General features: G+C 33.7%; 1 protein-coding gene across 4 annotated transcripts in view; it reads right to left on the reverse strand.

Annotated features, from left to right (window-relative positions):
• HNF4G (hepatocyte nuclear factor 4 gamma) overlaps positions 1 to 16,718 on the reverse strand; it is a 121,480-nt gene that overhangs the window by 60,403 nt on the left and 44,359 nt on the right. For all 4 annotated transcript variants that reach the window (XM_072804172.1, XM_072804168.1, XM_072804169.1 and 1 more), the window contains exons 2-3: positions 12,499 to 12,553; positions 9,538 to 9,625 (exon numbers count right to left, since the gene is read on the reverse strand). The gene's annotated coding sequence lies outside the window, so the exon portion shown is untranslated. The remainder of the gene's footprint in view (positions 1 to 9,537; positions 9,626 to 12,498; positions 12,554 to 16,718) is intronic.

A 16,718-nucleotide genomic window follows, 5' to 3' on the forward strand; every position in this document is an offset into this window, starting at 1 on the left:
TCATTCATTTCTTCAAAGAGTGTTTACTGAATTCATTTTATGTTCCAGTCTCTGTGCCAGGTAGTTGCGCAAACAAGGCTGACATAGTTACTGCTCAAATGAAGCTTATAGTCTATTGAGGAAGATAGATATTCAAGGGATACTACAAGGTGATTAACTATAATCAAAATAAATATGTTAAAGGAAATTTAAATGTTATGAGAATATAGAAATGAGAAAGGAACATACCCAGCCTGAAGTGACCCTGAGGGTCAGCAAATGCTTCCCTGAGAAAGTAACATTTAATCTGGGACCTGAAGGAGGGGCAGCCAGGCAAAAAAGTGGAACAAAAGAATCCCAGAGAAGGCCCTGAGCCATTTGCACTTTGGAGCATTTAGGCTCAGGACTCAGAAGTACATTTCCATAATTGTGATCACATGCATTGTATATTTGTATATCTTGCTCTTTTCATTTACCATCCTGATATAACAATTGTAAATACTTATACACGTAACATAGAAGTACCCAAATACATAAAACAATAACAAATATAAAGAAAAACATTGGAAATAATGCAATAATAGTAGGGGACTTTAATGCTGCACTTATATCAATAAACAGATCACTTAAAAAGAAGATCAACAAGGAAACAATGGCTTTGTTTTTTTTTGGGGGGGTGTGCGAAAAGGTAGTTTTATTAAAGCATAGGGACAGTACCAAAGGGCAGAAAAGAGCTGCCAGAAACAATGGCTTTGAATGACACGTTGAAACAGATGGATTTAACAGAACATATTATATATGTTTTATATATATATATATATATTCAGAACATTTCATCTTAAACAACAGAATACAACATTCTTTTCAAGTGCACATGGAACATTCTCCAGAACAGATCACAAATTGGCCCACAAAACAAGCCTTAAAAAATTCAAAAAGATTGAAGTCATACCATGCATCTTCTCTGACCACAATGTTATGAAACTAGAAGTCAACCACAAGAAAAAATCTGGAAAGACCACAAATACATGTAGGTTAAGTGACATGTTACTATTTTATGAATGAGTCAACCAGGAAATCAAAGGAACTAAAAAGTACATGTAAACAAATTAAAATGAAAACACAAATGTCCCAAAAAAACCTTTGGGATGCAGCAAAAGTGGTTATAAGAGGGAGCTCTATAGTAATTCAGGCCTATCTCAAATAGCAAGAAAAATCTCAATAGCCTAACCTTACGCCTAAAGGAGCTAGAAAAAGAACAAGAAACAAAATCTAAAACCAGCAGAAGGAAGGAAATAGTAAAGATTATAACAGAAATAAATGATATAGAAACTAAAACAAAACAAAACAATAAAAGAGATCAATGAAGCCAGGAGCTGGGTCTTTGGGAAAAAAAAAATCAATAAAATTGATAAACCTCTAGCCACACTTACCAAAAAAAAGAGAAAGGACTCAAATAAATAAAATCACAAATGAGAGAGCAGAAATCACACTCAATACCATAAAAATACAAACAATTATAAGAGAATATTATAAAGAAACTATATACTAACAAATTGGACAACCTAGCAAAAGTAGATAACTTCCTAGAAACAAATAACAAAAACTAAAACAGGAAGAAATAGAACAGACTGATAATCAGCAAAGAAAATGAAATCAATGTTCAAAAAACTCCCAACAAACAGAAGTTCAGGACCAGATGGCTTCATAAGCAAATTCTACCAAATATTCAAAGAAGAGTTAATAACTATTCTTCTTTCTTTAACTATTCCAAAATACAGAAAAAGGAAGGAAAACTTCAAAATTCATTCAATGGGGCTGGCATTCCCCTGAAAACAAAATGAGATAAACACACCACTGGAAAAGAGAACCACGGGCCAATATCCCTGATTAACTTAGATGCAAAAATCCTCAACAAAATACTAGCAAAAAACCTCCAACAATACATTAAAAAAGTCTTTTACTGCAATCAAGTGGGATTTATTCCTGGGTTACAAGGATGGTTTAATATTTGCAAATCAATCAGTGTGATACATCGCAGTAACAGAAAGGATAAAGAGCCATATGATCATTTCAATAGAAGCAGAAAAAGCATTTGACAAAGTACAACATCCATTCATGATATAGACTCTCAACAAAGTAGGTTTAGAGGGAACATACCTCAACATAATAAAGGCCATCTATAAAAAATCCACAGCTAACATCATCCTTTTTAAAATTATTATTTATTTATTCATGAGAGACAGGAGAGAGAGAGGCAGAGACACAGGCAGAGGGAGAGACAGACTCCATGCAGTGAGCCTGACATGGGACTTGATCCGGGGTCTCTAGGATCAGGCCCTGGGCTGAAGGCAGCACTAAACTGCTGAGCCACCCAGGCTGCCCCAACATCCTTAATGGGGAAATACTGAGAGCTTTTTCCCTAAGGTCAGGAACACAACAGGGATGTCCACTCTCACCACTTTTATTCAACATACTACTGGAAGTCCTGGCCTCAGCAATCAAACAACAAAAAGAAATAAAAGGCATCCAAATTAGTTAGGAAGAAATGAAACTTTCACTATTTGCAAATGACATACCATATAGAGAAAACTCCAAAGACTGCACCAAAAAAAAAAAAAAAAATGCTAGAACTAATAAATGAATTTAGTAAAGTTGCAGGATACAAAATCAATGTACAGAAATCTGTTGTATTTCTTTACATTAATAATGAAGCGTCAGAAAAAAATAATGAAGCGTCAGAAAGAGAAATTAAGAAAACTATCCAATTTACATTTGCACCAAAAACAGTAAGTTACCTAGGAATAAACCTAACCAAAGAGGTGAAAGACCTGTACTCTGAACAGTATAAAACACTGATGAACAAAGTTGAAGATAACACACAAAAAAATGGAAAAACATTCCATGCTTGTGGGTTGGAAGAACAAATATTGTTAAAATGTTTATAATACACAAAGCAATCTATGCATTTAATGTAATCCCTATCAAAATGAACAGTATTTTTCACAGAACTGGAACAATTCTAAAATTTGTATGGAACCACAAAAGACTAAATAGTCAAAGCAATTTGGAAACTAAAAGCAAAGCTGGAGGCATCACAATTCTAGACTTCAATTTATATTACAAAGCTATAGTGATCAAAACAGTATAGTACTGGCACAAAAACAGACACACAGATCAGTAGAAGAGAACACAAAAGTAATAAGTAAACCCGTAATTTTTGTTGAAGTAATCTTCAACAAAGCAGGAAAGAATATCCAATGGGGAAAAGATGGTCTCTTCAACAAATGGTGTTGGGAAAGCTGGACAGCAATATGCAAAAGAAAGAAAGTGAACCACTTTCTTACACCATGTGCAAAAATAATTTAAAACGGATTAAAGGGCACCTGGGTGGCTCAGTGGTTGAGTGTCTGCCTTTGGCTCAGCACGTTCCTATGTTATTAAAAAACAAGATTTGTAATGGCTGCTTAATGCTCATCATGAAGATGTATAATAATATACTTAACCATTCTCCTATTTAATAATTTGATTTGTTTCTAATAATTTCTATTTTAAGAAATGCTGAGATTAAAAAATTCATATTTACTTGAGATTATTGTCCCATAATGACATGTTGGGACAAAGTGAAAAACATTGTCAGTTTTACTAAAATTGTATTTCATTAAAAAAGATTTACATTCTGAAAGCTGCTATCCACTGGCTTCCTTAACTTTAGTCTTTCTTAACTTTATTTTTGAATCTTTACATATATCTGTAATAACACCACTATTAATACTACTACTGATCCTAGGGTAGTTATAATCCAATGAGGTCTTTCATATGAAAGTATCATCTGCATAGAAAATTGTGCTAAGTTGGTTATTCTTTTCATAAATCCTATTAGTTATTATTGACCAACTATATTAACATACAGGAATAACTCTAAGCAACTATAAATAATAATAATACTTATTAAAATCTTAGCCTGTTTTGTCTTGCAAAGAATGTTATGATAAATCTTCAAGGAAACTATCTGCTATACACTTGGTTTAAAAATATTATCTACTTTTGATTTAAATACTAGCTTTCTCCTTGGATTTAAGGAAAGTAGACTTCTTAATAAGCTCAGCTTTGTATCAGTGAAACTGAACTTCCATGGACAGTTGCATAGACTGTATACTTTTTTAAGGAGAAAAGACAGATGAATAACCTGAACAATTTACACTGTGAGGCCACTTGGTGAGATGCAGGGGGCAGTGTAACAAAGGCTGAGGAAAGAAAGCAGAACTACAAGAGTGTGCAGGGAGGGGCCCTGGGATCCGGAATTTCCTCAGGGAAATCGGTGGATTATCCTTTTTATAAAAAAAAGATAGTCTCTGTCTACTTTGTTAACAGGACTATTAAAAACCAAAGGTACTGAGTATTGCAGGGAACTCTGCACCATCAGCACTACTTAAAGAATTACATTTGTGTTAGAAAGAAAATGTGAACTTCTCTTGGCTGATTTATTAAAATAAAAGCAGAAATTTTATTCAAACTATTTGAAATAAATGAATACATACCTAGTAAATCATCACTCGCTTTTTAAAAGAAGTATAATATCAATTTTGTACTTATTTTAGTAAACTGCAAGACGATAAACAATTAGTGATTTCCTCATAATTGGAAAGCTAGCATCATAAACACATCATTTCAAACTTTATTTTGCTGGTGCATGTTAAGTTCATAGGTCACTGAGTTCAGAAATGTTCAAGCATCCCTCCTAAACACCCAGTCACTACTGAATACTCTGTTTTTTAGTCAAAAGAGAATAAAACATTAGATTAAAATTCCAACTAGAATATGAAAGCTTAATGGGGAATTACTTCAAATAGGAAACAATAATAAAACACTAGTTTAAATCTGGTATAAACATTATCACTGTCATTTAGAGAATTAAAATGTGAGTGCTTAAAATTTTGTTGGGATAATTTAAAATTAAAATTGTTTTGATGAGAATAAGTAAGTGTGATCACCAGCAGACCAATATTTAAAAGAATATAAACTCATCAGTATTCTGGCATATTCTAAGGTATTTACGAGTACTAAAGGTGCTCAGGAAAAGCAAAAAAAGAAAACCGGTCTTTAATGGAAATGATCTCCTTTAAGATTAACAGAAGAAGGCTGTACTAAAACCCTCCTAAATTTTTAGATGAGACTTTTCTTCCAGGCAACTGGCCAATCCATCTGCCTCTTTCTTAACTATAGTAACACTGTGAAATGTTTCTTAACCTCCTTGTTCTAGAAGGTATCTACATTATACTGCAAAGCATCAAGTAGGGGACACTGAGGTTAAGAGCAAAAGATTTTACCTTTGAAGATGACCCACTTACAGTTCTATCATTTTGAAGATATTGTCCTATTGCTCTTGACAGTCAGGCTTGCACTAGTTTTTATCAATATCATGATTTTACTCAGGCCCATATAAAAAGGCTATCTGAACATTTCTAATAATATACACTAGTTTTTATTGAACAAAGGTATAAATAAATAGACTGCATTCATGTTAAGGAATGAAGACACACATGCAGTCCAGAAGTATATGTAAGTGGCCATCACTCATTTTTTGTTGTTGTTCTGGCATTATTTGATTTTTATTTTTTAATGTAAATTTCCAAAAGCTAAAACTTTCATAAGACATTCGAGTGTACATTTTTTTTATTGAAACACAATTGGTAATATTGATTTTAAATTTCCCTGTGGACAGTCTCCAGGAAGCCCATTAAGGCTCTGACCCCTCCTGATGACATATGTGCTCTCCAGGGAGTGCCCTATCATCTCATCATTATCTTTTATTCATCCCCATACACTGGCTAGCCCCTGCAGGAATTAGGGATGGCAACAATTCAAAGACATAATAACCATGATAGAATGAAGTACAGGTAAGTGCCTCATAAAGAAATATGCTAACATACTGTTACTAAAATTCCAAGAAAGGAGAGTTTTTCCCTGACTTACTAAGTTTATTCATCAGAGAGATGGCCATAGAGTTGGACCTTGAAAAACAAGTGTTACTGCAACTGGTACAATGGGTAGATGAGTATCCCATGAAAAGTCTGGGGTATAAAGCATTTGTACTTTGTCTAATTCTAGCACAGGAATTAGAAAAGAAGAAATGGATCATATTATGGTAATGGTGGAAGGATTTCCAGATGTAATCTAGTCCAAGGGCTCCTCAAATCTTTAATTTATGGAAGTATCTTTTAAACAAATATCAAGCAACCCATAGGTAAAATACAAAGTGTGAATTGTATGGGAAATAAAAGCACTCCAGATGTGTTTGACTCGGCCGAGCACTGTTTGAAAGTCAGCAACCTAATTCCAACCTCTGATGAGAGAATGAGACCCAGAGAAATGATGTTACTCGCTCAAGATCATTCATTATTAGGACTGGAGACCGAGAGTCCTTTACTTACGCTGCAGTAATATGTATAACACTATGGATTACCTCAGCTGTTTTTGGGCAAGGTTCAAGAAATAAGATAAAATATTATTCAGATATCACACTTAGGTATGAAGAAATTAATAGTGGTGAAGACTATCTTAAACTCCAACTGAGTTTTATTTTAAATGTTATATTTATTATTCACTCTTAATTTCCCTGATGAGAAATTACATAACGTAAAACTGAAAATCCTATAGAAGACCTGTATTTGCATATTAAAGTACAGTCATGTTGTCGCATTTTGCCAGAGCTGCCAGCTTTGCTCTCTTTGACACACTTCCAACATGGGTTCCATCGTGGCTGCACACATGTATAATCAATATGTGTCCTGCTCAAAAAAGTGAAGGTTATTTTCCCCAGGTTTGGATTTAATTCAATGCACATGTTAGATATTTTCCAGTTAACCTATTAAGGCTTTGTGTTATTAATTCTTGATAAATTACTTTGATTAATAAAATAATTACCTTATGTATAACAGAGATAAGCCAAATATTACCTATTAGGCAATTAAATATACATTCGATAAAAATTACATTACTCTTAAATTGCACAGGATTGTTTCCAAAAACAAAATTCTTACTTGAACACCAAAAAATATCTAAACATTAGGGATTGAAAAGATTTTTCAAATTTCTTCAGCTTATGGTAAAATGTTCCTTCATGTCCACCCGCACAGTAGTTAAACAAATATAGAAGAACACTTGTTATATTCCCTCTTGTTATCTTGTTTCTAATAAACAAAATGTTCATTCAGCAAATAAGTAGTCACACAGCATAGCAATTTCTTTACACAAAACACCCACACACACATACCCCCCACCCCAAAAAAAAAAAACAGTAAAAACAGTGACAGGACCTCTTTAATGACACAGCCTGGTATGATTTTCTAGACTGACTTTATCTCTGATTATTTACTGTGCCGTGAATAAGTGGTTGGCTCTGAAGGCAGTCTTCAAACGTTCAAATCCTGGTTCTATCACTTATTAGTTACGTGACCCTGGGGAAATGTACCTAAATTCTTTTTTGCCTCAATTTCCTTACGTGTAAAAATGAAATAATATCATACATAACTGAGAAGTATGTTAATACGTGTGAATTGTTTACTATTGTAACTGACATTTTTAAAATACTCAGTGTGAGTAATTATTAGTCTGAAACTATGAACAAGTGAAGGATTCACACATTTCTTTTTCTCAAAGGCAGAAGAAAAACCAAATATTCCATATGGATTATAAAATAACAACAAAAAAGTGTAGATTTTAAAAATCCTTAAGATATGCAAGAAATAAAAAGTTTAACTTGTAGGAAATATAGCCCTCTTCCACCCCTCCTTTTCGGTGTATACAACTGCTGTTAAAGGCAATCATTTCTACTTCTTTAGGTAAAATAATCTTTTGTCTTCATTCATGAGCAAAACCAGAAGAGGCAGATCTGTTTAAAAGGGTTGGAGCTCCTGCAGGACAATTCAGAAAGTTGCATTTGAAAGGAGAGTACTGTGCTTAACACGTAGGAGGGGCCAATTCTGAGCCAGGCATTTTGCGAGGCCCTCTTCTTTCTCATTTAATCCTAATCAGATCCTACACAGTAAGATGTGTTATTGTCCTCAGTTTTATAGATGAGAAAACTGACACTCAAAAGGTGCAGTAACTTGAGCAGGAACACACACCCCTGACAAGACCAAGATTCCAACTTAAATTTATCTGATACCAAAGGCATTCCCTGGTCACCACGTCACATATACGGACTCGAGTCTAACAAGCCACTTTATTTAGTTTATTTAAAGTGCGCTCCATTATCTAGCTACTCTGTTGCCAGATTCAACACCTAGCTCTTAATTTGCTATAAATTTTACCATCTTCACTAAGATAAAAATATTTGTTTAAAAATCCGATTCTATAAGACTTGGATTTTGGAATCTATATAACAACGAGGTTTAGGACTTTAGAAATGCCTGTGGAAGTATTATTAGAGCTCTCATATATAGGAGTTCCCTTAAAAGATTTTTATCCTCTGTCACTAGAATCATTTGAATTTCAAAATCATTTGAATTTATGTAAAGTCATGAATAATGGGAATTTGTTATAATAATATTTGCAATGGTGCAAGTGGTAATGCAAAGAAATGCAAGGTCTAGCAGAATAATAAACACTAGATTTTGATTTTATTTAACTTGGACATAAATCTTATTTAGAACATTTGTATACACAGAAAATGGGTGTTTCTTGCTTAGATATCCTTTAAACTTCCACTCCAAATTGGTCACCAGAAGTGAACTGTTCTAACTCTTGTGTATATAAAGAAACTTGAAGGATTTAATTCTGAATATACAGGATTCAATAGGCAATAATATTTTTCATTCTCCATGGTGTGATTTTAATAAATATTTTAGCACTAAAAGTCTGTGATTCAAAAAGTGACCTAGAATCCTTTCAAAATTTAATGGTACAGTTTAACCACATGGAACACACTCATGTATCAAGTCAAATGGTTTCTTTTTTAACTTCAGGATAATCTAAAAAACAAACAAACAAAACAACAACAACAACAACAAAAACAGGGATGCTGGATGCTGGGGTGGCTCAGCAGTTGAGCATCTGCCTTCAGCTCAGGTCATGATCCCCTGGTCCTGAGATCAAGTCTCACATCAGGCTCCCTGCGGGGAGCCTGCTTCTCCCTCTGCCTGTGTCTCTGCTTCTCTCTGTGTCTCTCATGAATAAATAAATAAATCTTTAAAAAAATCTAGAAAACCAAAATATTTAAGATACTTGAAGCTAAACTGGCAAATGTCTCTTTCACATGACAAACTCTAGTAGAGGTGCTATCAATAAAAATGGCAAGATGCTGATAAAAAAGTAGAGTAAGGAGGTTATTTAATTCTAATAGATAAGTAACCCAAAGTATCAACTACTACATTAAGTAAAACTTTTATGCTTATTTTTCAAACTCGATCTATTCATGAATATTAGGAATATCAATACTTTAGTCAGGGGCATCTACTTGTCACTCTTCAAGTCTTTTCCTGTGGAACTGGAGCTGTTTCTTTACCTCACATCATTAATTTATTTACCTAGCCCTAGAAGAGGGGAGGGACTTACCTGGCGGGTAAATTCGGAAAGACTAAATTGGAATGATGAATAGCTCCATCTAAGTCTGCAAGTTCCCACAGAAGTTTACAGTTTTTTTCTCAAAAAAAAAAAAAAAAAGACATGAATAAATTACAGAACTATATACAAATTACATGAATAAATTACAGTACATGCAAAAACAAATTTTAAAAAGTGTCTCATTATACATTATTTCCTCACAAATGCTAAACCACATAACCCTGTAAATTTAGCCAATAAGTTCAGCATGTGTAAAAGCAACATAAGCTGATACTGAAGTTGATAGTAAGAAATAAACTCAAAAGTTCAACAACTTGCATTGGAAATTGAAAGTAAATTAGAAAGTCATAAACAAATTGCCAGTTAGAAACTACTTAACATATACTTTAGTTCCATCTCTACATTAAAAAGTTTTATTCTATGGTTTATTGTAAATGAAAAATAAGACTGGGAACTGGGCATTTTCTTCTTGGCACTTTAAAATAAAAACAATAAATAAAATCTCATTGAAGCTGTAGGTTTCCAGGCTCATCAACATAACTGATCCAAGGGCCATTAGTGGCTCATAAAATAAGAAAGCTCAATAAAATAATCATAAACTCACATGTTTATTTAGTTCTGAGACCTAAGTGATGGACCTTTGTACCTGACCATGCCTAGAGACAGTTTCATTACACACCCGCGCACACACACACACACACACTAATGTGCTCTTAATTATGTAAACTCACATACACACATTTATGGGCATCTGTAATGCCATCATATCTATACTTTGGTAAACAACAAAGGGGTATTATTTAGTTTCCTTTTCTAAATAAAAAAGTTGAGCAATAGCTTTTTATTTAAATTATAATTATTCTAACGCTTAACTTCTAAGTTTCCTCTGAATGGCAGATAAACCCAAATTAAGAAGAAAGGCTTGACTAATGTGAACATATTTTATCCCTCTCTAATTGTATTTCCAGCTTTCAGAACTTGCTTTATCATTATCAAATTCATTTAAGTAATTTTTAAGGATAGAGGATCCAAAATTTTCATACAATAATCATCTTCTTTCTAACTTCCTAACTTACCCATAAATGAAGAATACTCAGAACTTTGTAATTTCTTAAGTGGCAGTAGTGTCTCAGACAAATTTAGGTTGAATAAAGCATATGTTTCCTATACAACAAATACATTGTTTTTACACACTTAAAAAATGTCTCTTGTTAGTAACACAAAGTTTAAGTAGAGTAATACTATATCCTTGATTAAAATAGTTGTGTCTGGTCAATCTTCAACTTACTGAAAGCAATGTTTATTCACACGTTAAGTTTCTATCGTCTACAATCAGTATCCCTCTCATTCCCTCTGGTATTTCCGAAGAAGGAAATTGAATTCTCTTCCTTTCAAGGTGATCTCTGTAGCTAGAATTTTGATATCTTCTTCTAGATTCATTTCTAGTCATGTTTAGGGGTGTTCTCTATTGACTCTCTCTGCTTGACCCATCCCAGATTCTCACCTCCTTCCCATCTTAAATCTTCTCTTGACTATTGTCCTACTTTTTTTTCCTAATTTTTCCCCCCTCAGTTCTAAGAAATTGCTATTTGGGCTCTATGTCAATATCATCCACTTACCTTTTTTTTAACCCCATCCACTTACCTTTTTTTTAACCCTCAGTCATGGCAAGAAACTTTTTCTCTACTAGTTATCACCAGTCAAGGCCACAACTCCTCATTCTGTGATAACTCTTTTGCATAGTCTTCTATTTGGACTCCCCAGTTCCAATCAAATTTACCTTTCCTGATGACTTAATCTTTCTAAAGTGTAGTTTGGTTAATCTTTCTAGTGTGGAGTGTAGAAACAGTGGAAGGCAAAAAGGATCCCCAAGGATTCTTCAGTAGCTAAAGAACCAAATGGATTCCTCTTCCTCTGGACAAACTTCATCTTGATTTCAACTTCATCTTGATTTCACTATTCTTTTCACCTCTGACTTAGTAACTCTGTTAAAGTTACTATTCTTCCACAAAACATTTATATGCCTGCCTCAAACTTTAGTGTTTCCTTTGTCTAAAACCGTATTTTTCAAACATTTTAAACCATGACCTAAAGTGAGACATAAATTGTGACCAAGTATACACACAATTAAACATATATATTATATGGGAAGCCTGGGTAGCTCAGTCAGTTAAGTGGCTACCTTCAGCTCAGGTCATAATCTTAGAGTCCTGTGATAGAGCCCTACATTGGGCTCCCTGCTCACAGGGAACCTGCTTCTCCCTCTCCAACTTGCTCATGTTCTTTCTTGCCATCTCGCTCTCTCTCTTGCTCTCTCGCTCTCTCTCTCAAATAAATAAGTAAATAAAAATTTTAAAAATCTAAACATGTTATATGTCAGTATCACATATAAATCCAAACAATCTTCATGGCATAATGACACTGGAACTTTTTACATGTAAATCATGATCCACCAAATTTATTTCATCGCACAAGAATGAAGAGCAACCCACAGTTTAAACACCCTTACCTATATTTTGTAAATCCCTGGACTTTTTCTAAGTTTGACTTGATTATATACTTCATTACCCCATCTATTCACTTCATTCAAAATAACAAGTAATAGTGTCTTATTGGAAGTCAGGCATTTCTGTCTGCACTGGGAATAAAATGACAATGAGCAAAAACAGCCTGCTCTCCTGGAGCTTGTAGAGTCCATCCCAAAAGACAATGATCATTCATGTTCCTCTATTCTTGAAGTATTTACCTATTCCATCTATTTCATAGCTATATCATGCCACTTTACATTTCTTCAACTTTTTAATCTAAATTCCACCTCCACAAATAGACTGTACTATCCTTCAAGAGAGGGATCTTAATTATACATATCTGCACTCTGTACCATCACTTAGTAAGGGGAACAATGGGGCAAAGTGAAAACACAATGAGTTCTAGCCTTAGCTTGCCACTTACCAGCTTTGCAAGTTTAGGCCAGTCACTCAACTTTTCTCAAGTTCAGTTTCCTCATCTGTAAAATGAAGAGGTTGCACTATAACAGTGGTTTTCAAATTCTACTGTGAAAAGTGTTCAGGATTCAAGGCAGGCTTTACGACATGAGAGGAAGGGTTTTCACTCAAAAGAGGGGCATGGGGACTTGAATCCCCTTCTCTTTTCTCAACTGCAGCTTACAATATTATTTGAAAAAGAGAAAAGTCTTGATGCTAAAAAATGTTTTAATTATTCAATCTCAGGATTTTGCAATCATGTGCTCCATTTTCCCTGCCATACAAGTTGAAGTGGAGGAAGAAGAATAAAGTAGGAAGAAATAAGGTAGGAAAGAGGGAAGATGGAAGACAAACAATTTTTAAGAGTTTATACAATACAATGTTTCAAAAACTGTGTTAGGAACAGTATATATGTTTCCTTATTTTTTCTATTAATAATTTCACAAGATAGGAATTATTAGGCCCATTTTATACATGAGAAAAATGAAGCTCAGGAAGGTTAGATCACTTGATCAAGTACTATAATTAAAAAGCAGTGTGGCCAAAATGTTCTCTCTTCCATTATCCCAAGCTCCCTTTAAAAGAACCTAACAAGGACATTGCATTTGCTTTTTGTTTTTTTTTTTTATGTTTCCTATATTTCATTTTAATCCTCACAACTTTGAGGTATATAGTTCTGCATTATTCTTATTTTGCCAATTAGGAAACCAAGGTTCTAAGAAATGAAAGTGATCTTCCCAATGCCAAATAATTCAATGGGAGCAAGAATGGGATTAAATGCTTGAATTTATATTCTGTGCTCTTCCCATATACCAAATTTTCTCCTTTAAAAGAAAGAAAGAGAAATAGGGAAACAGTAGGAGGGAAGGAGCCAGAAAGGAGGGAGCAAGCAGAGAATTATAATTCCACTGCTTATTTAAGAGGTCTGGTGAGTTTAAATGAGATAATTTAATGGAAAGCACCTTGAAAAATCTGAAATACTCTATCATCATTATTATTATTTATTCAAACAATGTGCAGTAAAGTTGACATTTGATATTTTTGTAAAATTCCATGTGGTAACTGCAAATATAAAAGAGCTATATAATGAATTAATTGCCTAGACACACTACAGAAACTCCTATAAAAGAAGGACAATCTGACACTCTTGAGATTATGATACAACAGTTGGTTATATATGCCTGCTTTCTGCTCATGATATACAGTCCCTACTGGCAGTAGAATAATTCAAATTTTCAATTTTTCTTGAATTTCATCACAAACTCAATCAAAGGCATGGAAGTCAGTATTTTAATATCCTTGCACTCTGTGAAAAATAATAGCATGCTCTACTACCTGAACTCTTAGAGCATTTTTTATTTTGATTGTCTTCCCATTATACTGAGAGATTGTCAGGACCTTATCAGGAAGATCATCCAAACAAACTAGAACATTATTAAGGTTCCAGCAGTGCAGTAACTCACTGAATGTATGAGTGATTAAAAGCCATACAGTTGTGACAAGGACCATAAGGAGATCAGACAATAGAGTTACATTTCTTTAAAAGGGGGAAGAAAAAAGAAGGACTAGAATGATTTAACCCTGTGAATCCTTTCCAGTATTTAGGCTGCAGCATTATTTGATCAATATTTAAAGCCTTATGTGACTGAATTCCTTATGGTAAAAAATTTCCAACCATCAAAACAGGGGAAGATAGGATTGACAAACAATTACAACATAATTATTGCCTTGCCACAGTGCCAGTGTCCCAAAAAATGATATTTTGATAAAACAAGATGTATTGACATTAGTAAAATACCACCATTTTTAGAATTTATCATTGACTGTAGTTAATAAACTTTTTTTGATTCATTGAGATATTTGGACTTAGAAACATATTCCCATTTCATTTAACATTCACAAAACTATTAATTAAATGTCTCCTATTTGCCAGACATTGCACTGTTTACTGGAAATAAGGCATTACGAGAGAATAGATGCTCCTTGGAGGAATGAACAATCTAGGGTGAGAGAGAAATAGCTAAATTAATTTTTTACAATGAGATGTAATTGAAAAAATGCCTCTGCCATGTTGTTAAATGAAGCCAACTGACCTTTAAAACAAAACAGTACCAAATTATTAACTGTATTCTCTTAAGCAGAGGAGAACAGTGATTATTACAGACTTTATTTTCTTCTGTATATGTCACCTGGTTTTTGTAAGAATTTTTTTATACATTTATAATCAAAAGTAAAGAATCCAAGAGAGAAATTTTTAAATGAGTATTTCGGTAGAATGGGATAAAATTCCCCAGAGGAACACTGACTGGGTCAGGTAAAGCCTGAGAGCAAAAATGATGTCTGAATTGGCTCTGCATGGTGAATGACTTATTGAGTGTAGAAGACAGTGGATGATAGTTGAAACAGTGAGAAAGTCATCTAGAAGAGTAAAGAGTTTGAAAGTCAGCATTCCATATAGATTTGAGTGGTGGATGAGGAGAGATGGAAACTGAATGTTCCTCAGGAGAGAAAAATATTGAGACTAAGCTATAAAGAGCTTTAAATGCTGTTCTAAAGACATCCAGTTTTTATCCTGTAGTCAGTGGAGAGCCAAGGTTCTAGCAGTTGAGGCCTCTAAACATGGGACATTCTCAGAATTCTCTTGTTAAAGATGTTTCTGACTCCAAATGTTTGTGAGGGTAAAACTCTTGGTTGCAGATGAAAAATTCTAATGAATAAAAATTGAGTCAGTGGATTTGAAAGGTATGTTGAGTTGGAACTGACAGGACCTGTTCACCAAGTGGATGGAGGAATGAGAAAGAAGAAATACCAACACATAACTCGGAGAGATCTGAAGATTGGAAATTGAAGGGCAATAGGATTTGGGCAAATAAAGAGTTAGTGAAAATACTGGTCATACTGAGGAATATTCACTGGATAGTTTGAACACAGGTCTCATACTAATGAGAGAGTATAAGTGGCCCTTTCTCTTCAGTAAAGTGGCTACTTATATAACAAGTCAATGAGTAACGTTTTAATCTTATCAGTGAAATTCTTAAAAAAAAAGAGCTTGAGGAAGTTTTTAATGGCAAAATAAACAAACAAAAAATCATATATACCAAGAATACTCATATTCATATACTTTCCTTCTGATATAAATTGGATTATTGTCCCAATTATTCAGTTTCTTACACTAGGATTATACAACCACACCCTGTGCTAGGTACTTTTACAGTGCCTGTGCTGTGAGTGGAGTATACTTCCCCACCAACTAATGTTGAGGTTGGCCATGAAACTGCTTTGACTAATAGAATGTTAGTGGACATCATGCAACAGAAACTTTGTTTTCATGGCTTGGCTTGCTGTCTTGTGTGCCTGTCATCTGCCAAAGAATATGCCCCTCTATCCACTGTCCCTTCAACTGTACTTCAGACCTGAAATATAATCCGAACTCTGTGGTTTAGCCCTAATCCAAAAGAGCCTAGCCTAGATCAATCCTATTAACACCCTTGAGAGTATAAAAATAAAGAGTAAGTCATTGAGCATTTTATGGCTTCTTGTTGTTATGCAGCATTAGTGTAGCAATCACTGACTAATACAGGTTTTCCTTTACCTCAGAGTAAAGAAAACAGGGGTGTGATTTTTTTTTCTAAAGACTGATTTCTTTTTGTATTTTTTTAAGACTGATTTCTATAAAAGCATAGTGTACTTATAGAACATATATAATGATTTTATGCAGAAAATCCCAAAGTTGAAGACAGTATCAACAGATGACTCTATAAATCAAGGACTTTGCATATTTATTGGTAAGGTTATTGCATTTCAATGAAAATTCATGCATGATTTTTAGTGAATATTAATAAGCTCATTCTAAATATCTATGTGGTGTTCAAAAGAATAAGAACAGCCAAGACAGTCTTGAAAATAATATTTTGTTTGCTTTTATGCATGTATGGTATATTTTATAGATTAAAAATATTAAAATAAATAATAGAAATAATTATAGAACTGAAGAGATCCTAGAGATTAAACACATAATAACCAAAATACAAAGTGCATCAGAAGCCTAAAAAGTAAGCAATAAAAATATTTCTTATGTAAAGAACAAATGAAGAAAAAAGAATAAAAATACAGAGAGACAAAGAAAACTAACCTGGGAGGTCCAACTAACAGAAACGGGAAGAGAAAATGAAAACAAAGAAATGGGAA

Source organism: Canis lupus, chromosome 28, assembly GCF_048164855.1.
Source record: "Canis lupus baileyi chromosome 28, mCanLup2.hap1, whole genome shotgun sequence".
Taxonomy (NCBI): Eukaryota; Metazoa; Chordata; class Mammalia; order Carnivora; family Canidae; genus Canis; species Canis lupus.